The sequence below is a fragment of the Salmo salar genome, unplaced genomic scaffold, assembly GCF_905237065.1.
Source record: "Salmo salar unplaced genomic scaffold, Ssal_v3.1, whole genome shotgun sequence".
Lineage (NCBI taxonomy): Eukaryota > Metazoa > Chordata > Actinopteri > Salmoniformes > Salmonidae > Salmo > Salmo salar.
The window spans coordinates 93356-117326 of NW_025550448.1; the positions used below are offsets into that span (position 1 = coordinate 93356).

General features: G+C 47.1%; 1 pseudogene; it reads left to right on the plus strand.

Moving 5' to 3' along the window:
- Positions 1-22736, plus strand: part of LOC106576512 (periphilin-1-like) — a 35686-nt pseudogene extending 12950 nt beyond the window's left edge.
- Positions 22737-23971: the final 1235 nt, after the last annotated feature.

The following is a 23971-nucleotide window of genomic DNA, read 5'->3' on the forward strand; positions in this document are numbered from 1 at the left end:
CCAGGGTGGTGTTCTGTTGCTGTGGTGCTATGTAGTCTCTACGGTACCTCATCTGTATACCATCTACCTCAGCCCGGCGCTCCCCTGTCTAGGAGCCTGTCTCACTGGTCTCCGACCTTCACCCCTACGACCACGGGGTCACCCCTCTCTCCCCCCTGTCCGTGTCTGTCCTGGCAGCACTACAGGCTCCAGTGCTGATCCACCGTGGCCAGGGGAGGAGTTATCTAAATAAACCCTTCAACATCTTGACAGGAGTGTCTTGTGTCTAGGGACGACACCTTCTTAACCCAGATGTAGCAAAAGATGGAGATCAACAGAGAAGGTCAATGGTTTCTCTGAGTGGGGTGGGACTACTGGATACTTAGTGCTCAGTGACCGCCGTCAAATGACAGTTGAAGCAGTCTTGTTGAAGCAGTCTTGTTGAAGCAGTCCCTCTAAAGTCAGGCCTAATCGCTCTGACACAGTGCAGATGGAAAGCTTTGACGAACAGCAGATGTAGGCTAGTGACCAAGACTCCAAGACATTCCCCTCCTACCTTTTTATATACCCGGATGCAAAGTGGTGGTGACCTTTGGTTAAGATATAGTCTACTGCTTCCACCGATGTACTGGTTTTTTAATCTCTTAGTTTACCTTAGTCCTTTAATTGCCAAGTACCTCCAGTATTAAAGCTGATGTGTACAGTCTGCTGATGAGATGTGGTCCTTGATGTGTGATTGTCTTTCCACCCAGAAGCAGTGGCCGTGCAGCACCCCCTCCCCCCAGCGTCAGGGCTCAGGGGATGTACCCTGCACCCCGCTCCCTGTCTGCTGTGGTCCCAGAGGGGGGTGATGACACCCTGATGCAGGCCATCCTCAACCTGGACAGAGGGTATGTATCTGTCTGGTACTACTACTATCCATTACTAACTAGACAGAGGGTATGTATCTGTCTGGTACTACTACTACTACTATCCATTACTAACTGGACAGAGGGTATGTATCTGTCTGGTACTATACTACTACTACTATCCATTACTAACTGGACAGAGGGTATGTATCTGTCTGGTACTACTACTACTATCCATTACTAACTGGACAGAGGGTATGTATCTGTCTGGCTACTACTACTATCCATTACTAACTGGACAGAGGGTATGTATCTGTCTGGTACTACTACTACTACTATCCATTACTAACTGGACAGAGGGTATGTATCTGTCTGGTACTACTACTACTATCCATTACTAACTGGACAGAGGGTATGTATCTGTCTGGTACTACTACTACTATCCATTACTAACTGGACGGAGGGTATGTATCTGTCTGGTACTACTACTACTATCCATTACTAACTGGACAGAGGGTATGTATCTGTCTGGTACTACTACATACTATCCATTACTAACTGGACAGAGGGTATGTATCTGTCTGGTACTACTACTACTATCCATTACTAACTGGACAGAGGGTATGTATCTGTCTGGTACTACTACTATCCATTACTAACTGGACAGAGGGTATGTATCTGTCTGGTACTACTACTACTATCCATTACTAACTAGACAGAGGGTATGTATCTGTCTGGTACTACTACTACTATCCATTACTAACTGGACAGAGGGTATGTATCTGTCTGGTACTACTACTATCCATTACTAACTGGACAGAGGGTATGTATCTGTCTGGTATATACTACTACTACTATCCATTACTAACTGGACAGAGGGTATGTATCTGTCTGGTACTACTACTACTACTATCCATTACTAACTGGACAGAGGGTATGTATCTGTCTGGTATACTACTACTACTATCCATTACTAACTGGACAGAGGGTATGTATCTGTCTGGTACTACTACTACTATCCATTACTAACTAGACAGAGGGTATGTATCTGTCTGCTACTATTACTATCCATTACTAACTGGACAGAGGGTATGTATCTGTCTGGTACTACTACTACTATCCATTACTAACTGGACAGAGGGTATGTATCTGTCTGGTATACTACTACTATCCATTACTAACTGAACAGAGGGTATGTATCTGTCTGGTACTACTACTACTACTACTATCCATTACTAACTGGACAGAGGGTATGTATCTGTCTGGTACTACTACTACTATCCATTACTAACTAGACAGAGGGTATGTATCTGTCTGGTTACTACTACTACTATCCATTACTAACTGGACAGAGGGTATGTATCTGTCTGGTACTACTACTACTATCCATTACTAACTGGACAGAGGGTATGTATCTGTCTGGTACTACTACTACTATCCATTACTAACTGGACAGAGGGTATGTATCTGTCTGGTACTACTACTACTATCCATTACTAACTGGACAGAGGGTATGTATCTGTCTGGATACTACTACTACTATCCATTACTAACTGGACAGAGGGTATGTATCTGTCTGGTACTACTACTACTACTATCCATTACTAACTAGACAGAGGGTATGTATCTGTCTGGTACTACTACTACTATCCATTACTAACTAGACAGAGGGTATGTATCTGTCTGGTACTACTACTACTATCCATTACTAACTGGACAGAGGGTATGTATCTGTCTGGTATACTACTACTATCCATTACTAACTGGACAGAGGGTATGTATCTGTCTGGTACTACTACTACTATCCATTACTAACTAGACAGAGGGTATGTATCTGTCTGGTTACTACTACTACTATCCATTACTAACTGGACAGAGGGTATGTATCTGTCTGGTACTACTACTACTACTATCCATTACTAACTGGACAGAGGGTATGTATCTGTCTGGTACTACTACTACTATCCATTACTAACTGGACAGAGGGTATGTATCTGTCTGGTAATACTACTACTACTATCCATTACTAACTGGACAGAGGGTATGTATCTGTCTGGTACTACTACTACTATCCATTACTAACTGGACAGAGGGTATGTATCTGTCTGGTACTACTACTATCCATTACTAACTGGACAGAGGGTATGTATCTGTCTGGTACTACTACTCTACTACTACTATCCATTACTAACTGGACAGAGGGTATGTATCTGTCTGGTACTACTACTACTACTACTATTCATTACTAACTGGACAGAGGGTATGTATCTGTCTGGTACTACTACTACTATCCATTACTAACTGGACAGAGGGTATGTATCTGTCTGGTACTACTACTACTATCCATTACTAACTGGACAGAGGGTATGTATCTGTCTGGTACTACTACTACTACTATCCATTACTAACTGGACAGAGGGTATGTATCTGTCTGGTACTACTACTACTATTCATTACTAACTGGACAGAGGGTATGTATCTGTCTGGTATACTACTACTACTATCCATTACTAACTGGACAGAGGGTATGTATCTGTCTGGTACTACTACTACTATCCATTACTAACTGGACAGAGGGTATGTATCTGTCTGGTACTACTACTACTATCCATTACTAACTTATTCAGTTGGATATATAGTGTTTCAGTTTAATGTTTTAATGTCACATACACAAGTACAGTGAATGCCTTTCTTGTGGCTCTAACCCCAACAATGCAGTAATCAATAACAATCTATTACTAAAAACATGAGGTAGAACAAAAACAGTAAAGAAATAAGTAAGGTTTCTATATACAGGATCAGTTCCAATAGCATATTTACAATGTGCAGGGATACTGGAGTGATGGAGGTAGATATGTATAGGAAGGATACTGGAGTGATGGAGGTAGATATGTATAGGGGTAAGGTACTATATACAGGGTCAGTTCCAGTAGCATATTTACAATGTGCAGGGATACTGGAGTGATGGAGGTAGATATGTATAGGGGTAAGGTACTATATACAGGGTCAGTTCCAGTAGCATATTTACAATGTGCAGGGATACTGGAGTGATGGAGGTAGATATGTATAGGGGTAAGGTACTATATACAGGGTCAGTTCCAGTAGCATATTTACAATGTGCAGGGATACTGGAGTGATGGAGGTAGATATGTATAGGGGTAAGGTACTATATACAGGGTCAGTTCCAGTAGCATATTTACAATGTGCAGGGATACTGGAGTGATGGAGGTAGATATGTATAGGGGTAAGGTTAACAGGAAGTCCAGTAGCATATTTACAATGTGCAGGGATACTGGAGTGATGGAGGTAGATATGTATAGGGGTAAGGTACTATATACAGGGTCAGTTCCAGTAGCATATTTACAATGTGCAGGGATACTGGAGTGATGGAGGTAGATATGTATAGGGGTAAGGTACTATATACAGGGTCAGTTCCAGTAGCATATTTACAATGTGCAGGGATACTGGAGTGATGGAGGTAGATATGTATAGGGGTAAGGTACTATACAGGATCAGTTCGAGTAGATATTTACAAGGTGACAGGGATACTGGAGTGATGGAGGTAGATATGTATAGGGGTAAGGTACTATATACAGGGTCAGTTCCAGTAGCATATTTACAATGTGCAGGGATACTGGAGTGATGGAGGTAGATATGTATAGGGGTAAGGTACTATATACAGGGTCAGTTCCAGTAGCATATTTACAATGTGCAGGGATACTGGAGTGGTGGAGGTAGATATGTATAGGGGTAAGGTCATAACAGGAAGTAGCATATTTACAATGTGCAGGGATACTGGAGTGATGGAGGTAGATATGTATAGGGGTAAGGTACATATACAGGATCAGATAGCATATTCAATGTGCAGGGATACTGGAGTGATGGAGGTAGATATGTATAGGGGTAAGGTACATATACAGGATCAGTTCGAGTAGATATTTAGCAATGTGACAGGGATACTGGAGTGATGGAGGTAGATATGTATAGGGGTAAGGTGACAGGTATACAGGATCAGTAGTAGCATATTTAAGGGCAATGTGACAGGGATACTGGAGTGATGGAGGTAGATATGTATAGGGGTAAGGTGACAGGTATACAGGATAGTAGTAGCATATTTACAATGTGCAGGGATACTGGAGTGATGGAGGTAGATATGTATAGGGGTAAGGTAGGACGAGAATATTTACAATGTGCAGGGATACTGGAGTGATGGAGGTAGATATGTATAGGGGTAAGGTACTATACAGGAGTTCGAGTAGCATATTTACAATATGCAGGGATACTGGAGTGATGGAGGTAGATATGTATAGGGGTAAGGTAATACAGGACAGTTCAGTAGATATTTACAATGTGCAGGGATACTGGAGTGATGGAGGTAGATATGTATAGGGGTAAGGTACATACAGGGTAGGTAGCATATTTACAAGATGCAGGGATACTGGAGTGATGGAGGTAGATATGTATAGGGGTAAGGTTATACAGGGTAGTAATAGCATATTTACAATGTGCAGGGATACTGGAGTGATGGAGGTAGATATGTATAGGGGTAAGGTGACAGGGATACTGGAGTGATGGAGGTAGATATGTATAGGGGTAAGGTAAGGGAATAGATATTAAAGTGCAGGGATACTGGAGTGATAGAGGTAGATATGTATAGGGGTAAGGTGACAGGGATACTGGAGTGATGGAGGTAGATATGTATAGGGGTAAGGTGACAGGGATACTGGAGTGATGGAGGTAGATATGTATAGGGGTAAGGTGACGAGGCATCAGGATATATGATAAATAGAGTAACAGCAGCGTATATGATGATTGTATCTGAGTGGTTGTGTTTAGTCAGTATAAATGAATGTGCATGTTATATGTTTATGAGAAGTTGATGTGTGTTGGAGTGTCTGTAGTGTGTACGGCCCTGTGAGTGTGTGTCAGTGTGTGTAGGGCTCTGTGAGTGTGTGTTGGTGTGTCAGTGTGTGTAGGGCCCTGTGAGTGTGTGTTGGTGTGTCAGTGTGTGTAGGGCCCGTGAGTGTGTGTTGGTGTGTCAGTGTGTGTAGGGCCCTGGGAGTGTTGGTGTGTCAGTGTGTGTGGCCCTGGGAGTGTTGGTGTGTCAGTGTGTGTGTAGGGCCCTGGGAGGTTTGTGTGTGGCCCTGGGAGTGTTGGTGTGTCAGTCTGGCCTGGGAGTGTTGGTGTGTCAGTGTGTGTGTAGGGCCTGAGGGTGTGTCAGTGGTGGCCCTGGGAGTGTTGGTGTGTCAGTGTGTGTGTAGGGCCCTGGGAGGGGGTGCATTGTGGGTGATTGTCAGTGTGTGTGTGTAGGGCCCTGGGAGTGTGTATAGAGACAGAAATAAGAATAAAATTACAAGGGTCAACTCAGTCTGTGTAGCCATTTAGCTAGCTATTTAGTTAGCCATTTAGCAGTCTTATGGCATGGGGATAGAAGCTGTTCAGGAGCCTGTTGGTGTCAGACTTGATGCATTGGTACCGCTCAGACTCTACATATGTGAAGAAGCTGATCTCTCTCTCTCTCTCTCTCTCTCTCTCTCTCTGTCTTCTATCTTTTTTCCTTTATTTGACCCTTTACCATCTTTAGTTGAATGTACTGATTGTAAGTCACCCTAAGAGCACTAAAATCCCCTTGTCTCTCACCTACAGAAGGAAAGGTCCCTTGCCTCCCCTGAGAACAGACGTCCCCCCCTCCCCCCACAGCCGGTCCGGCTCCACCGTCAGTAGCAAGAGCTACTCTCCTGACAGAGGCAAGGGTCTCCCCCAACCCGCCCAGCAGAAAAGTAAGTACCTCCCCCACCACTCACTCCCCACCAATCATGTTCCTCTTGGGTTGCATTCAGTTCAGCAGCTTATGAGGAGCTGGGATTCCAGCTGAACTTGTCCAATAGACAGATGAAGCCCTGTGAATTGACATTTTGACCCCACTACATTATTGGAACCAGGGGGGAATCCTCAGCCTCTGTAGTTTAATCTTGTCGTCCCCATCTGATGATGCCATGGCGTGCTTTTAGGTGCTCTCTGGTACCCCTGTGGCTGAGCAGCCCTGGGGTGGGTGGCTGTTCCCCAAACAGGCCCGTGGACAAGTACCCATGGGTCAGTGGTGCGCTGTGTTAGTGTGAATCAGCCATAGATGTGATTGTCTCTGCTGAAAGAAAGCTGAGCATGTGGATTCTGCTCCTCGTCCTCCATGTATTGGTTCTAACAGCCATAATGATCATCTATAGTAGCTCATTGGTCAACAGGAGCCGTTCCCAGCTGGCTGGCGGCCTGTGTGATTATAGTCTTAGTGACGTCCATGTTCTCTTCTCCATGGTCTCTCAGGGTGTGAAGAGTTTTGTCTGAGCAGGATGTCTGGTAAGTACAGGGAAGAGGGGAAACTAGGATGGGTTCTAGAGACTATAGTGTGTGTTTTAGTGTAGGGAATAAACAGTTACTGTAGATAATATCATCAACAGAAATGGGTCTGCCGAATCAATGCTGGATTACTGTTATTTCATCATAAGACTTCTATCCTGTGTTTTTAATGACACACTATCATTCTAACCAAGGACGTAGTATGGAGAAATGGCTCTTTAGCTCCTTGGTTAAACACCAACTCCCACAAGGTTGAACCTCAATGTTGAATTGAGATATAGAATGAGGTTTAACCGTGAACCAACATTCCCACCCTACGTCCAGCTCCGCCCATAATAAAAGAGATCTAGGGTTGAAGTTTTCTGTGAAGGTCTTTGTCCTGCTGAGTCTGTTTCAGCTGAGGTAACCTGAGAGAGAGTTTTCTGTGAAGGTCTTTGTCCTGCTGAGCCTGTTTCAGCTGAGGTAACCTGAGAGAGAGTTTTCTGTGAAGGTCTTTGTCCTGCTGAGTCTGTTTCAGCTGAGGTAACCTGAGAGAGAGTTTTCTGTGAAGGTCTTTGTCCTGCTGAGTCTGTTTCAGCTGAGGTAACCTGAGAGAGAGTTTTCTGTGAAGGTCTTTGTCCTGCTGAGTCTGTTTCAGCTGAGGTAACCTGAGAGAGAGTTTTCTGTGAAGGTCTTTGTACTGCTGGGTCTGTTTCGGCTGAGGTAACCTGAGAGAGAGTTTTCTGTGAAGATCTTTGTCCTGCGGAGTCTGTTTCAGCTGAGGTAACCTGAGAGAGAGTTTTCTGTGAAGGTCTTTATACTGCTGGGTCTGTTTCAGCTGAGGTAACCTGAGAGAGCGTTGCTAATTGGTCGGCTGGCCTGCCGTTTTCACGCTCTCTCTGCCACTTTGTTATGGATCATAAAAACGCTGTCAGTTTGTTTGTGTAGAGACATAGAGGAAGGAGTAGGGTGTCTACTCTCTCTAATGGATATAACTGCTGTGTGGGGCGACATGTTAGTGTGGGAGATAGATGTTACTGGCCACCATGTTGGCTCTGTCAACCCTTTTCCAGGGGCAAGACAAAACTAATATCCTCCACCCGTAAGTTCTCTCTCTCTCTGGTCTTTCTCACTCTCAATCCCACTTTCACATTCAGTTATGGAGTGTTTTTGATATCATGGAAATTAATTCTGTTCAACCCACAAAGTCGGCCAACGGATTTGACACAGTCACACATCTCTCCACTAAAAATGTCATTCAGAACTTATCCTCCATCAGAATTGAGTTCAGCAGTGTATCTGAATAATGTAATGGTATATGGTGCAGGGAGAAGGGACCCTCTTAATAAAATATGGAACCAGCACATCATTTGAATTTCTCCTGGGAGTGTCTGAGCATGGTGTCTGAAGTGACAGACATGGGCCTAATGGGTAATTGACCATGGCGCCTGCAGTGGTGCCCACTGAGCATCGATGCTGCTTGGGCATCAAGCCTCTGGCAACACAGGTCAGAGAGAGCGAGAGACGGAAAGAGGAGAGTGCCAACGGACGAATGAGGGCCTGCAATTCAGTCTGACTAGCCTGCAGGGTGTCTCCTAATGCAGTTCTCCCTTATTATGAGGCATCCACAGGATCTGATCAGTGCAGAGGGGATAGGAGGGGACAAGCCTGGATGGAGAGGAGTACAGAGGCTTAAACACTTCCCAAATAATAACAGGAGCTGGACAAACATCCAATGCAATGGTGGATGGAGAGTGTCTGGCGGCGTGTCGGAGGGAGACTGTCTGGCGGCGTGTCGGATGGAGACTGTCTGGCGGCGTGTCGGAGGGAGACTCTGGCGGCGTGTCGGATGGAGACTGTCTGGCGGCGTGTCGGAGGGAGACTGTCTGGCGGCGTGTCGGAGGGAGACTCTGGCGGCGTGTCGGAGGGAGACTCTCTGGCGGCGTGTCGGAGGGAGACTCTCTGGCGGCGTGTCGGAGGGAGACTGTCTGGCGGCGTGTCGGAGGGAGACTGTCTGTCGATGGAGACTGTCTGTTCGGATGGAGACTGTCTGGCGGCGTGTCGGAGGGAGACTCTCTGGCGGCGTGTCGGAGGGGAGACTCTCTGGCGGGCGTGTCGGAGGGAGACTGTCTGGCGGCGTGTCGGATGGAGACTGTCTGGCGGCTGGAGACTGTCTGGCGGCGTGTCGGAGGGAGACTCTCTGGCGGCGTGTCGGAGGGAGACTCTCTGGCGGCGTGTCGGAGGGAGACTGTCTGGCGGCGTGTCGGAGGGAGACTGTCTGGCGGCGTGTCGGAGGGAGACTGTCTGGCGGCGTGCCGGAGGGAGACTCTCTGGCGGCGTGCCGGAGGGAGACTCTCTGGCGGCGTGCCGGCTGGAGACTGTCTGGCGGTGTAGACCAGGTGTGGTGTATCCCCCTGTCACCCCCACAGGAACCTACCTGGCGGTGTCAGAACATGTCAGACACCTTTATAACCCCCAATAAGATCACACTATACACTGAGTGGTCTTTTTCATTGTACTGGCTCGAGGTGTGTTGTTCTGAATGAATCCCTCCTCCATCCCTCAGGCTCTGTTGTGTTCTTTTCTTTCTCTCTCCCTTTCCAGACAAAGACAGGCCCCCTGGTCATTCTCAGGACGGGTCACCTCAGAGCACAGCGTCCACTAAGGTGAGTCCTGCTGATGAAGTGTTTTACACATTAAAAACTTGGACAAAAGGAAGAGTCACCACTATATTTAACTGTTCATGCTTTAATTCAGGTCAGTGTGTGGTTTATTTAAGCAATAAGGCCCAAGGGGGTGTGGTATATGGCCAATATACCATGGCTAAGGGCTATTCTTAGGCACGACACAACGCGGATTGCTTATTGCTTTTTAAAAACTGGGAGGAGAGACGGAGAGAGAGGCTGGCTGGCTGGCTGGCTGGCTGGCTGTTTCCTCTGCCTTTCTCTTGATGACTGAAGTGGTACTGACTGAGTGTAACTAGACTCCCCATGGGGATATGGGATAGTGAATGTGCGATGCTCCACCATACTAAATACACAGAGCTGCCTGATGCTCCACCATACTGAATACACAGAGCTACCTGATGCTCCACCATACTGAATACACAGAGCTGCCTGATGCTCCACCATACTGAATACACAGAGCTGCCTGGTGCGCCACCATACTGAATACACAGAGCTGCCTGGTGCGCCACCATACTGAATACACAGAGCTGCCTGGTGCTCCACCATACTGAATACACAGAGCTGCCCGATGCTCCACCATACTGAATACACAGAGCTGCCCGATGCTCCACCATACTGAATACACAGAGCTGCCCGATGCTCCACCATAGTGAATACACAGAGCTGCCCGATGCTCCACCATACTGAATACACAGAGCTGCCCGATGCTCCACCATACTGAATACACAGAGCTGCCCGATGCTCCACCATACTGAATACACAGAGCTGCCCGATGCTCCACCATACTGAGTACACAGAGCTGCCTGATGCTCCACCATACTGAATACACAGAGCTGCCTGATGCTCCACCATACTGAATACACAGAGCTGCCTGATGCTCCACCATACTGAATACACAGAGCTGCCTGGTGCTCCACCATACTGAATACACAGAGCTGCCTGGTGCTCCACCATACTGAATACACAGAGCTGCCTGGTGCTCCACCATACTGAATACACAGAGCTGCCCGGTGCTCCACCATACTGAATACACAGAGCTGCCTGGTGCTCCACCATACTGAGTACACAGAGCTGCCTGGTGCTCCACCATAGTGAATACACAGAGCTGCCTGGTGCTCCACCATAGTGAATACACAGAGCTGCCTGGTGCTCCACCATAGTGAATACACAGAGCTGCCTGGTGCTCCACCATAGTGAATACACAGAGCTGCCTGGTGCTCTACCATAGTGAATACACAGAGCTGCCTGGTGCTCCACCATAGTGAATACACAGAGCTGTCTGGTGCTCCACCATAGTGAATACACAGAGCTGTCTGGTGCTCCACCATAGTGAATACACAGAGCTGCCTGGTGCTCCACCATAGTGAATACACAGAGCTGTCTGATGCTCCACCATAGTGAATACACAGAGCTGCCTGATGCTCCACCATAGTGAATACACAGAGCTGCCTGATGCTCCACCATAGTGAATACACAGAGCTGCCTGATGCTCCACCATAGTGAATACACAGAGCTGCCTGGTGCTCTACCATAGTGAATACACAGAGCTGTCTGATGCTCCACCATACTGAATACACAGAGCTGCCTGGTGCTCCACCATACTGAGTACACAGAGCTGCCTGATGCTCCACCATACTGAATACACAGAGCTGCCTGATGCTCCACCATAGTGAATACACAGAGCTGTCTGATGCTCCACCATAGTGAATACACAGAGCTGTCTGATGCTCCACCATACTGAATACACAGAGCTGCCTGATGCTCCACCATACTGAATACACAGAGCTGCCTGATGCTCCACCATACTGAATACACAGAGCTGCCTGATGCTCCACCATACTGAATACACAGAGCTGCCTGATGCTCCACCATAGTGAATACACAGAGCTGCCTGGCACGCTAGTGACGCTACATTAACTATGGTCTCTGTTTCATCATATCATCTCTAACAAACAAACCTCCTGACAAATTATTCTGGAACATCTTAGAACTGTTAAAGTGCTGTGAATCATCTGATGCCAGGTGTGTTAGTAAATATTTGCTGTATACTCTGGGTAGAATCATCCTTTTGATTTGGGTTGACATTTAGACAACCGTTTGAACCTAGCCAGACACTTTCTGATACTTTATCCTCCGAGAGATCGGAAGGCGCACGGTACCTCCCTTGGAGATCCTGTGCGTGTGTGTGTGTGTGTGTGTGGTGTGTGTGTGTGTGTGTGTGTGTGTGTGTGTGTGTGTGTGTGTGTGTGTGTGTGTGTGTGTGTGTGTGTGTGTGTGTGTGTGCCAATAAACCCTCTGTGATGAAAGTATTTTTTTAGTGAGAGTCCCGCGACCCCCCCCTCCATCCCTCCCTCTCCAACCCTCTGTTTGATCTGGTCACGACAGGCAGGCAGGCGCTGTGTTCCCCTCCTCCACTCTCTCCCTGGTTTAGAACCCAGAACCTTAGCCAAGATCAAAGAGCTCTGCCATTAGTAAACTCATTTTAATGGGAGACCGTGTAGGTTCAACAAACACTCTTGCTTTTGGGAGTTATCCTTAGGAGAACACAGACACACACAGGCACCATGTCTCCCTGGGTAACTGCTCAGGCTTACACAGATCTGGGATGTTTAGGGTGTCTTCATGATGTATTCTTAAAGGCTAGACATTGAAGTGGGACTGGGAGAGAAAGAGAGTCTGACTGTGCTTACACAGGCAGCCCAATTCTGATATTTTTTCCACTAATTGGTATTTTTTAGAGCCCCACTCTCTCCTGGTTGCCCCGCCTCCCCCTACACGCTTGGCTCTGTGATCCCCGTTTTCATATATTTGTCTTATTTTTGAATGATTTAGGGTCACTAATGCGACTTGACTCTAACTTGCTTCCTCTCTCCAGAATGTTTAATCAAGCGTAGCCAGCTCTCTGCATCCCCAGTCCCCTAGCTAGCCCCTTAAAGGACAATAGGAAATGAGGACTGAGCGATGCAGAGGGAGAGGGGTAGAAAGAGAGAGACGGGGGGAGAGAGAGAGACGGAGAGGGGTCGAGAGAGAGACGGAGAGGGGTAGAAAGAGAGAGACTGAGAGACGGAGAGGGGTCGAGAGAGAGACGGAGAGGGGTAGAGAGAGAGAGACTGAGAGACGGAGAGGGGTAGAGAGAGAGACGGAGAGGGAGAGGGGTAGAAAGACAGAGACGGAGAGACCAGAGGGAGAGGGGTAGAAAGAGAGACGGAGAGACAGAGGGAGAGGGGTAGAAAGACAGAGACGGAGAGTGGAGAGGGGTAGAAAGACAGAGACGGAGAGATCCAGAGGGAGAGGGGTAGAAAGAGAGAGACGGAGAGACGGAGAGGGGTAGAAAGACAGAGACGGAGAGACAGGGAGAGGGGTAGAAAGACAGAGACGGAGAGATCCAGAGGGAGAGGGGTAGAAAGACAGAGACGGAGAGATCCAGAGGGAGAGGGGTAGAAAGCAGAGACGGAGAGATCCAGAGGGAGAGGGGTAGAAAGACAGAGACGGAGAGATCCAGAGGGAGAGGGGTAGAAAGACAGAGACGGAGAGATCCAGAGGGAGAGGGGTAGAAAGACAGAGACGGAGAGATCCAGAGGGAGAGGGGTAGAAAGACAGAGACGGAGAGATCCAGAGGGAGAGGGTAGAAAGACAGAGACGGAGAGATCCAGAGGGGAGGGGTAGAAAGACAGAGACGGAGAGATCCAGAGGGAGAGGGGTAGAAAGACAGAGACGGAGAGATCCAGAGGGAGAGGGGTAGAAAGACAGAGACGGAGAGATCCAGAGGGAGAGGGGTAGAAAGACAGAGACGGAGAGATCCAGAGGGAGAGGGGTAGAAAGACAGAGACGGAGAGATCCAGAGGGAGAGGGGTAGAAAGACAGAGACGAGAGATCCAGAGGGAGAGGGGTAGAAAGACAGAGACGGAGAGATCCAGAGGGAGAGGGGTAGAAAGACAGAGACGGAGAGATCCAGAGGAGAGGGGTAGAAAGACAGAGACGGAGAGATCCAGAGGGAGAGGGTAGAAAGACAGAGACGGAGAGATCCAGAGGGAGAGGGGTAGAAAGACAGAGACGGAGAGATCCAAGGAGAGAGGGGTAGAAAGACAGAGACGGAGAGATCAGAGGGAGAGGGGTAGAAAGACAGAGACGGAGAGATCCAGAGGGAGAGGGGTGAAAGACAGAGACGGAGAGATCCAGAGGGAGAGGGGTAGAAAGACAGAGACGGAGAGATCCAGAGGGAGAGGGGTAGAAAGACAGAGACGGAGAGATCCAGAGGAGAGGGGTAGAAAGACAGAGACGGAGAGATCCAGAGGGAGAGGGGTAGAAAGACAGAGACGGAGAGATCCAGAGGGAGAGGGGTAGAAAGACAGAGACGGAGAGATCCAGAGGGAGAGGGGTAGAAAGACAGAGACGGGGATCCAGAGGGAGAGGGGTAGAAAGACAGAGACGGAGAGATCCAGAGGGAGAGGGGTAGAAAGACAGAGACGGAGAGATCCAGAGGGAGAGGGGTAGAAAGACAGAGACGGAGAGATCCAGAGGGAGAGGGGTAGAAAGACAGAGACGGAGAGATCCAGGGAGAGGGGTAGAAAGCAGAGGGAGAGATCAGAGGGAGAGGGGTAGAAAGAGAGAGACGGAGAGACGGAGAGGGGTAGAAGCGAGAGACGGAGAGATCGAGAGGGAGAGGGGTAGAAAGAGAGAGACTGAGAGACGGAGAGGGGTAGAACAGAGAGAGAGAGGAGAGGGGTAGAAAGAGAGAGACTGAGAGAGGAGAGGGGTAGAGAGAGAGACGGAGAGGGGTAGAAAGAGAGACGGAGAGATCAAGAGGGAGAGGGGTAGAAAGACAGAGACGGAGAGATCGAGGGGTAGAGCGAGAGAGAGAGACGGAGAGGGGTAGAGAGAGAGATCCAGCAGTATAGAAGCGATGATCTAAGTTGGCCTCGTTTTCTCCTCGTTTCTCCCTGTCTTAGTCTCTGACACATGGGGCTGGGGCCAGCGCTGGGGGCCAGACTGTTATACCCAGTGGGGGAGGGATAATACTGTTGGCTGGCTGATCTCTCTCTACTATAGAGGGTTAATTGGAGCTCTGCTATGTGATTTGATCACCGTACTTAATGCAGTGTTAACATCTCATTTGGTTTTGGGGTTTATTTGAACTTTTCCCATGATGCACATGCAGAGTCTAGCTGAGCCCTAAAAGGAGGGAACGCTCCACTTAGATGCTGACCAGAGCACTGTGTGTTTTGGACTCTCTGAACATGACCACACTGTTTGAGGGGATCACCCATATTGATTCACTGGCATTCATAGCAGAGTGGACAATGCAGAAGGACTTTATACTTAAAAAAGTTTAGGTTTTTGTCTTAAATAGACACTTGGATAATAATGAAATAATGAATATAAAAGCTTGGGATGAATCGGTATTCAGAAATCCTTCTTTCAGACAGCGGAGTGACCAGGCCACCCTCTTTCTATCTCTCTCCCCAGGAGGAGGCTCATATCCTAGAGTGGGACCGTGAGGAGGGCCTGCCCCCCCATCGATGAGACCCCCAAGACCCAGGATGACTTCCAGGAGCGCCGAGCGCAGGCCATCGGAGCCAAGGCCCAGGAAATAGAGAAGGTACCCAACACAGCCATGTCTCTGGCGTGGTTAGCCCACATACACACTTCCGTTTATTTATCATATGTAGAATAATACAGTGACATGCTGTCTCATAAGAGACTTTGCATAAAACGGGTCATGTGGTCAGGAAAAGCTTGAAAAACATTAGTGGAATTAGGGCCTGGAGTTTTTCCTTATCCTGTCATCTGAAGCAGGAGAAACTCCTGGGCCGAGTCATGGTTTCATCGGGTGTGTTTCTGTAGCTAGTACCCTGGTTCCCTCCTGTATTACTGCAAACAGCCAGATGCCCATTCATACCAGGTTTATATACCACCCCACCCGGCCTAGTGCTACCCAGGTTTATATACCACCCCACCCGGCCTAGTGCTACCCAGGTTTATATACCACCCCCACCCGGCCTAGTGCTACCCAGGTTTATATACCACCCCACCCGGCCTAGTGCTACCCAGGTTTATATACCACCCCACCCGGCCTAGTGCTTCCCAGGTTTATATACCACCCCCACCCAGCCTAGTTCTACCCAGGTTAATATACCACCAGTCTAGTTCAGCCCAGGTTTATATACCACCCCCACCCAGCCTAGTTCAGCCCAGGTTTATATACCACCCCCACCCAGCCTAGTTCAGCCCAGGTTTATATACCACCCCCACCAAGCCTAGTTCAGCCCAGGTTTATATACCACCCCCACCAAGCCTAGTTCAGCCCAGGTTTATATACCACCCCCACCCAGCCTAGTTCTACCCAGGTTAATATACCACCAGTCTAGTTCAGCCCAGGTTTATATACCACCCCCACCCAGCCTAGTTCAGCCCCGGTTTATATACCGCCAGCCTAGTTCAGCCCCGGTGTATATACCACCCCCACCCAGCCTAGAAGGGGTGGGATAGAAAGCACCTGAGGCGTGTGTTTTGTATTTATTTATTGAACCTTTGTTTAACCAGACAAGTCAGTTAAGAACAAATGATTATTTACAATGACGGTCTAGTAACAGTTACTGGCCGTTGTTCAGGGGCAGATCAACAGATTTTTACCTTGTCAGCTTTGGGATTCGATCTAGCAACCTTTCGGTTAGTGGCCCAACGCTCTAACCACTAGGCTACCTGCCGTGTGTGTGTGTGTGTGTGTGTGTGTGTGTGTGTGTGTGTGTGTGTGTGTGTGTGTGTGTGTGTGTGTGTGTGTGTGTGTGTGTGTGTGTGTGTGTGTGTGTGTGTGTGTGTGTGTGTGTGTGTGTGTGTGTGTGTGTGTGTGTGTGTGTGTGTGTGTGTGTGTGTGTGTGTGTTGTCCTATGCTCCCAGTGAGCTAATTAAGGGCATCTCTGCTGTTTTACTGAGCTCATTAAATCTGAGTGTCATCCTGGGGTAGAGACCTAACACACACACAGAGCCCTTCTGTGGAGCTGCACCTCAGAGCATGACCCTTACAACAGCTATTTGATGCCCTCTTCCCTCAGAGAAAAAAGGCATGTTTGAGGGGACCATATTAAGGATCCTGTCGTTAAACATAGCTCTCCTCTAGGTCTAGTCTGAACACATCTGGTCAGCTCTCCTCTAGGTCTAGTCTGAACACATCTGGTCAGCTCTCCTCTAGGTCTAGTCTGAACACATCTGGTCAGCTCTCCTCTAGGTCTAGTCTGAACACATCTGGTCAGCTCTCCTCTAGGTCTAGTCTGGGAACACATCTGGTCAGCTCTCCTCTAGGTCTAGTCTGGGAACACATCTGGTCAGCTCTCCTCTAGGTCTAGTCTGGGAACACATCTGGTCAGCTCTCCTCTAGGTCTAGTCTGGGAACACATCTGGTCAGCTCTCCTCTAGGTCTAGTCTGAACACATCTGGTCAGCTCTCCTCTAGGTCTAGTCTGAACACATCTGGTCAGCTCTCCTCTAGGTCTAGTCTGAACACATCTAGCATTAAATGAATAATACGATTTTACGTTTATGTTGAAAGCAATATCTTTGTCAAGTTGATTATTGAAGCGTAATATGTCTTGTCCTCACTGCAAAGTGACAGTGAGATTTCAATAGAAAGCTAATTTTTGTGTGTTTGAAGCGTAGGCTTGTATGTGATGTGATGGCCTAAGCTGTCAGATAACACTAAAGACACATCCCAAACCAGTACTTCAAAGCCAATTGTTCGAACCTGTTTCTATCTGCATAAAGAAGCATTGCTTCAGAGAAACTATTCCTGAGAGCACTAGGCCTCCCTCAACAACATCTGTTGATTTCCTCTGAGGTTTCACCTGGCTGCTCTTTCCACATCAAGTGATTGAAGTGTGTGTTTAGGTCCTCAGATCATGCATAGTTAAGTGACCCAGCATGGAAGCCTTTCAAGAAACAACCCCCTTATTTCACATTAGAAAGGTCTGTAAAGTGGGGCTCTCCACTGCAGTAATGGTTAGCCGCTCAACAAGTGTCAACCAGATGCCAACCACACACACACACACACACACACACAGAGAGAGCGAGATGTTTATTTTCCCTCCACAATCTGGTCTAGCCATCTCATCCATTGTACACTTAGCCTACACTGGCTCCCTCTACGCTTTTCACATATCACCTGTCATCCCATATAGCCTACTGTGTTTGTGTAGCAAAGTGAAATTGGACTAAATTCCACCTCCATGGTCTTCTCACTGTAGAGGAGGAGGAAGATGAGGCATATGAATGGCGCTGACTTTGGCAGAGCTACCAGCTTAGCTCACTTCCATGGAGTGGTTAAAAGGCAGAAAGGCATGGGTGGCATCCAGCTTCTATAGGGCCTATTCATCATCGTCTGGAATGTGGCACCAGACTAGGGCCCTATTCCCTTTATAGTGCACTACTTTAGACCAGGGAGCTATGTAGGGAATAGGGTGCCATTTGGAACACTGGTTTGAGGTAGGCCATACCCCTCATAACCTGGAAAGCTGGTAGCATGTTTTGATTCAATAGCAACCCTTTAAGCTCCAGAGCCACACTGTGTGGCCTCTCCTCCTCCTCAGCCCCCAGGCTCTAATCAGAGAGGGGCTGTGGCCCCTGTCTCCGTGTCCCGGCTGGGTCCCCTCCCTGTCCTTCCGGTATGCAGTATCTCTCTGATCCACAACCCTGAGATCAGACCCTGCACTCCCACCAGTCGACGCCTCCATGCTCAAAGCCATAGGCTCAACAACAGGACCCAAACCCACACCCACCCACACCTCCAGTGGTCAAGAGCAACTTCCTCCCTGATTGGGTAGTGGGATCAAGGGTCACACAGGAAGTATGTGAAAGTACAGTGTGATCTATGAAATGCATTGTAAGCGTTGTTAGGAGTTGGAACATTGCACTTCCTGCTTTGGACTTATTGGTTCCTCCTGTTATTAACAACTTAATTCCGTACACATTCGGTATAGCCTACCTATGAATCTAAACCGCTCATGGTGTAGTAACTAAGGAGTTGAGGTTGGAAATACAGTCACTATGTTGCCTGACCATCTCAGTTACTATAGAACTAACAATACAGCCTTAACACAATGCAGTGCTGATTAACACAGTCATTTATGTATGTGTGTGAATGGGTAGGGCTCTTGATTAACATACATATGATATCATAGCCATTAGAGGTTTCATGTGATTTCATTATCATGGCCTCTGCCTACCTTACATAGCCTGGCTCTAGTCCACAACCAGCAACATTGTGATTGGCTAAAAATAGCCTGGAAGTGAAAATGCCTAGCAGTACAGTAGCAACTGTTAATGGGGTTGGGTTAGGTGGAGGACTGAGGCTGTGTCCCAAATGGCACCCTGTTCCCTACATGGCCCTATGAGTCCTGGTCTAAAGTAGTGCACTGGATAGGGTGCCATTTGGGATGCAGCCTGACTGTAACCCGGCTTAGATGTCCTCATCTGGCCCCCCCACCCCAACCTTCACATTCCTGCCCAGCCAAACTCAGCTGTGGTTCGTCTTCAACTCCAGCACGCACCCACTCACTCCCCCAGGCCTGTTAGCTTCCTGTATCGGCCTGGCGTATCGAGCCCGAGAATCCAGATAATTAATCATCTAGTTTAAATTGGACTAAATCTATATTTGACCTAAGCTCAACCTTGTGTCCTGATGACTTTCTGCTTGGTCTAATGAGCATTAGTGAGTGAATGAATGACATTTTATTTAACTGTCAAATCGCCAGTTGGAAACCCGTCCCTTATGAATAATTGTCACATAAACAAACATTATAATACTTTGCTGTGATAATTCTTCTTCCGGTGTTCTCTGCAGTGCACATCACATCAAGAGTGAAACAAATAAAATGCTAAATCAATCCATAATAAATAGTTAATAAGGTTATCCAAACAATACTTACATCACTAGAGCAGTAAAAGATCTACATCTAGAAAAATGAAATCGAAGGCATTTGAACCCAGTGTAGCACTAAGAGAAGATTAGGGATAGTTCACCTCACTGTTCACACAGGACAGGATCCAGTAGGGGAGAGAAGATTAGTGATAGTTCACCTCACTGTTCACACAGGACAGGATCCAGTAGGGAGAGAAGATTAGTGATAGTTCACCTCACTGTTCACACAGGACAGGATCCAGTAGGGAGAGAAGATTAGTGATAGTTCACCTCACTGTTCACACAGGACAGGATCCAGTAGGGAGAGAAGATTAGTGATAGTTCACCTCACTGTTCACACAGGACAGGATCCAGTAGGGAGAGAAGATTAGTGATAGTTCACCTCACTGTTCACACAGGACAGGATCCAGTAGGGAGAGAAGATTAGTGATAGTTCACCTCACTGTTCACACAGGACAGGATCCAGTAGGGAGAGAAGATTAGTGATAGTTCACCTCACTGTTCACACAGGACAGGATCCAGTAGGGAGAGAAGATAAGTGATAGTTCACCTCACTGTTCACACAGGACAGGATCCAGTAGGGAGAGAAGATTAGTGATAGTTCACCTCACTGTTCACACAGGACAGGATCCAGTAGGGGAGAGAAGATTAGTGATAGTTCACCTCACTGTTCACACAGGACAGGATCCAGTAGGGAGAGAAGATTAGTGATAGTTCACCTCACTGTTCACACAGGACAGGATCCAGTAGGGAGAGAAGATTAGTGATAGTTCACCTCACTGTTCACACAGGACAGGATCCAGTAGGGAGAGAAGATTAGTGATAGTTCACCTCACTGTTCACACAGGACAGGATCCAGTAGGGGAGAGAAGATTAGTGATAGTTCACCTCACTGTTCACACAGGACAGGATCCAGTAGGGAGAGAAGATTAGTGATAGTTCACCTCACTGTTCACACAGGACAGGATCCAGTAGGGAGAGAAGATTAGTGATAGTTCACCTCACTGTTCACACAGGACAGGATCCAGTAGGGAGAGAAGATTAGTGATAGTTCACCTCACTGTTCACACAGGACAGGATCCAGTAGGGAGAGAAGATTAGTGATAGTTCACCTCACTGTTCACACAGGACAGGATCCAGTAGGGGAGAGAGATGATTACACAGATCCACAAAGAATTTAATTATTATTATTATTTTTTTTTTAAATCAACTCCCATATCTACTGGGTGAAATACCACTGTGTGACATCACAGCAGCAAGATTTGTGACCCGTTGCCACAAGAAAATGGCAACAAGTGAAGAACAAACACCCTTGTAAATACAACCCATATTTATGTTTATTTATTTTCCCATTCGTACTTTAACTATTTGCACATAATATGACATTTTATGTCTATTTTGGAACTTTTGTGAGTGTAATGTTTACTGTACATTTTTTGTTTATTCCACTTTTGTTTATCTATTTCACTTGCTTTGGCAATGTAAACATGTTTCCCATGCCAATAAAGGCCTTGAATTGAATTGAGAGGGAGACAGAAAAAGAGAGCAAGATAAGAGGGTGGGTAGGGGAGAAAGGGAAGATAGTGACAGGTCTGTGTTACTGTCCTAAAGGCCTGACAGTGACTCACCTCTTATAGCTGCAGACTCAGAGACTGAGGCCCTGGGAAACGGACTGTAGCTGGAAGCTAAACTATTCTGGACGGCACAGCCCCGTGCTGTCTGAGACAGCTCAAAGTATGCAGTGGAGAGCTGTCAGGGTGTGGTAACCAAGGGCTAGTGAGTGGACCATGTTGGAATGTCCATAATGATCTTGCCTGCATGTATTCTCTGCTCCCATGTTGGTCTGTAGAAGGTCACAATTGTAAACAGGCCACTTTTCTCTCTCCTTCTGCATGTTTATGGTGAGAACCTTTTCCAGGTGTCACCCTGGGGCAATGGGGTGGACTGTTTTTCATCTCAATGACAGTTCAACAGTGTCTTCTCTTGGTGTTTTCCCTCCGTTATTTCAATCTTTCCTTGTCAGTGCATGTTTCAATTTGTGATTTATCGTGATGGGAAAGATTACAGATTTAAGACCTTTTATTTAGCTCTTGTAATCCAAATGTTCATGTTGGATTGAATACATTTTTGATAAGCTAGACCAATCCTCCTCTGATCAAATCATTAGACTGTGTACTAGGTCTGACCTTGTATGACATCAGCAGTATATTTGCTGTTTGGTCTGTGTGAGCCATTGAAGACTAGGTGTGGGTCAGCAGCTCTCATCAAGGTTTTAACACCTCTCCTCTCATTGTTCCCCTCACACCTGTTACAAGCCCTAGAGCCTCAACTCCTCTACTTTACTGGGTGTTTATTGGCTCTGGGGCCAGGCTAGCCAATAAGAAGGCTTGTGTGCTGACAGGAGAACTGGGTCTATGTGTTAACACAATGAAGTGTGTGTTGTTCACACCAGAGTGTTCTCTTCTCCTTTAGCAGGGCTATTGAACGAGCATGTAGACGTGAGCTTGCTCTGGGCTCATCAGGAAATAGTTTCTAAAACCAGACCCTCATATTCCAAGGAGGGTGCTGATGTTCCTAGTCTCTGAAGAGCTAGTACTGTTCATTTGTTCTAGTTCTGTAGTTGATGTTCATTACTTGTTGATCATGTTGTATTAGATTGCTCTGACTGAAATTCCTTGTGGATAAGAGCATCTGCTAATTGACCAAAATGAAGTGTTATTGGCTCCTGTTTCTGATGATGTGGTGTTTTCCAGGTGTACCGGCAGGACTGTGAGACGTTTGGCATGGTAGTGAAGATGCTGGTTGCTAAGGACGCCAGTCTGGAGAAGCAGCTGCAGATTCCACTCCGAGAGAACCTGGGAGAGATCAGGGAGCGTTGCCTTGACGACCTCAAGCACTTCATCTCCGATCTGGATCAGGTGATTGAGGTCGTACGGCAACCGGAACCCTCCATCTGAGACAGACAGCCAATCGCGTCCCATCTTACTGTAAGGGAGCCAATCAGGTCCAGTCTTTTGTTGGGCCTCCAGTTTGGGCATACAGTGAGGGCAGGACTCCCAGGGGTCTGCCATGTGTTAAGACTATGGATATCTTGAGCGGTATTGGCCCCATGTTTTCCCATCTTTCTGGGTTTCAGGCCAGACATGCACCACACCCAGGTAACCCATATGTACTGATAATGTCCAGCAGTAATTAGTCAATGTTGTCAAAAACAGTGTTCAAAGTCCTGTTCAGCTACTTCCTCACCACCCGATGAGGGTATTGGTTCTACAATGTCCTTAACTAGTAGAACTGGTATGTCAATTTAGGCTAATAGTTCATCTGGGATTTAGTGATTTTAAAACTGTTGTTAACCAGTGTAACCATAGGGAACGGTCATCAGTGTTTTTTACTGAACTGGTAATCTAATGGTGATGTGTGTTATAGGTCATTATCCACTGGTACCACAAACAATGCTCTGCAAGTACAGTACCAGTCAAGGGTTTTTCTTTATTTTTACTATTTTCTGCATTGTAGAATAATAGTGAAGACATCAAAACTATGAAATAACAAATCATGTAGCAACCAAAAAAGTGTTAAACAAATACAAATATATTTTATATTTGAGATACTTCAAAGTAACCACCCTTTGCCTTGATGACATCTTTGCACACTCTTGGCATTCTCTTCACCTGGAATGCTTTTCCAACAGTCTTGAAGGAGTTCCCACATATGCTGATCACTTGTTGGCTGCTTTTCCTTCACTCTGCGGTCGTACTCATCCCAAACCATCTCAATTGGATTGAGGGTCGGGTGATTGTGGAGGTCAGGTCATCTGATGCAGCACTCCATCACTCTCCTTCTTGGTCAAATAGCCCTTACACAGCCTGGAGGTGTGTTGGGTCATTGTCCTGTTGAAAAACAAATGATAGTCCCACTAAGCGCAAACCAGATGGGATGGCGTATCGCTTCAGAATGCTGTGGTAGCCATGCTGGTTAAGTGTGCCTATAATTTTTTTTTTAAATCACAGACCGTGTCACCAGCAAAGCACCCCCACACCACCTCCTCCATGCTTCACGGTGGGAACCACACATGCGGAGATCATCCGTTCACCTATTTTGCATCTCAAAGACACCGCGGTTGGAACCAAAAAGCAAAAATGGACTCATCAGACCAAAGGAAGGATTTCCACCGGTCTCATGTCCATTGCTCGTGTTTCTTGGCACAAGCAAGTC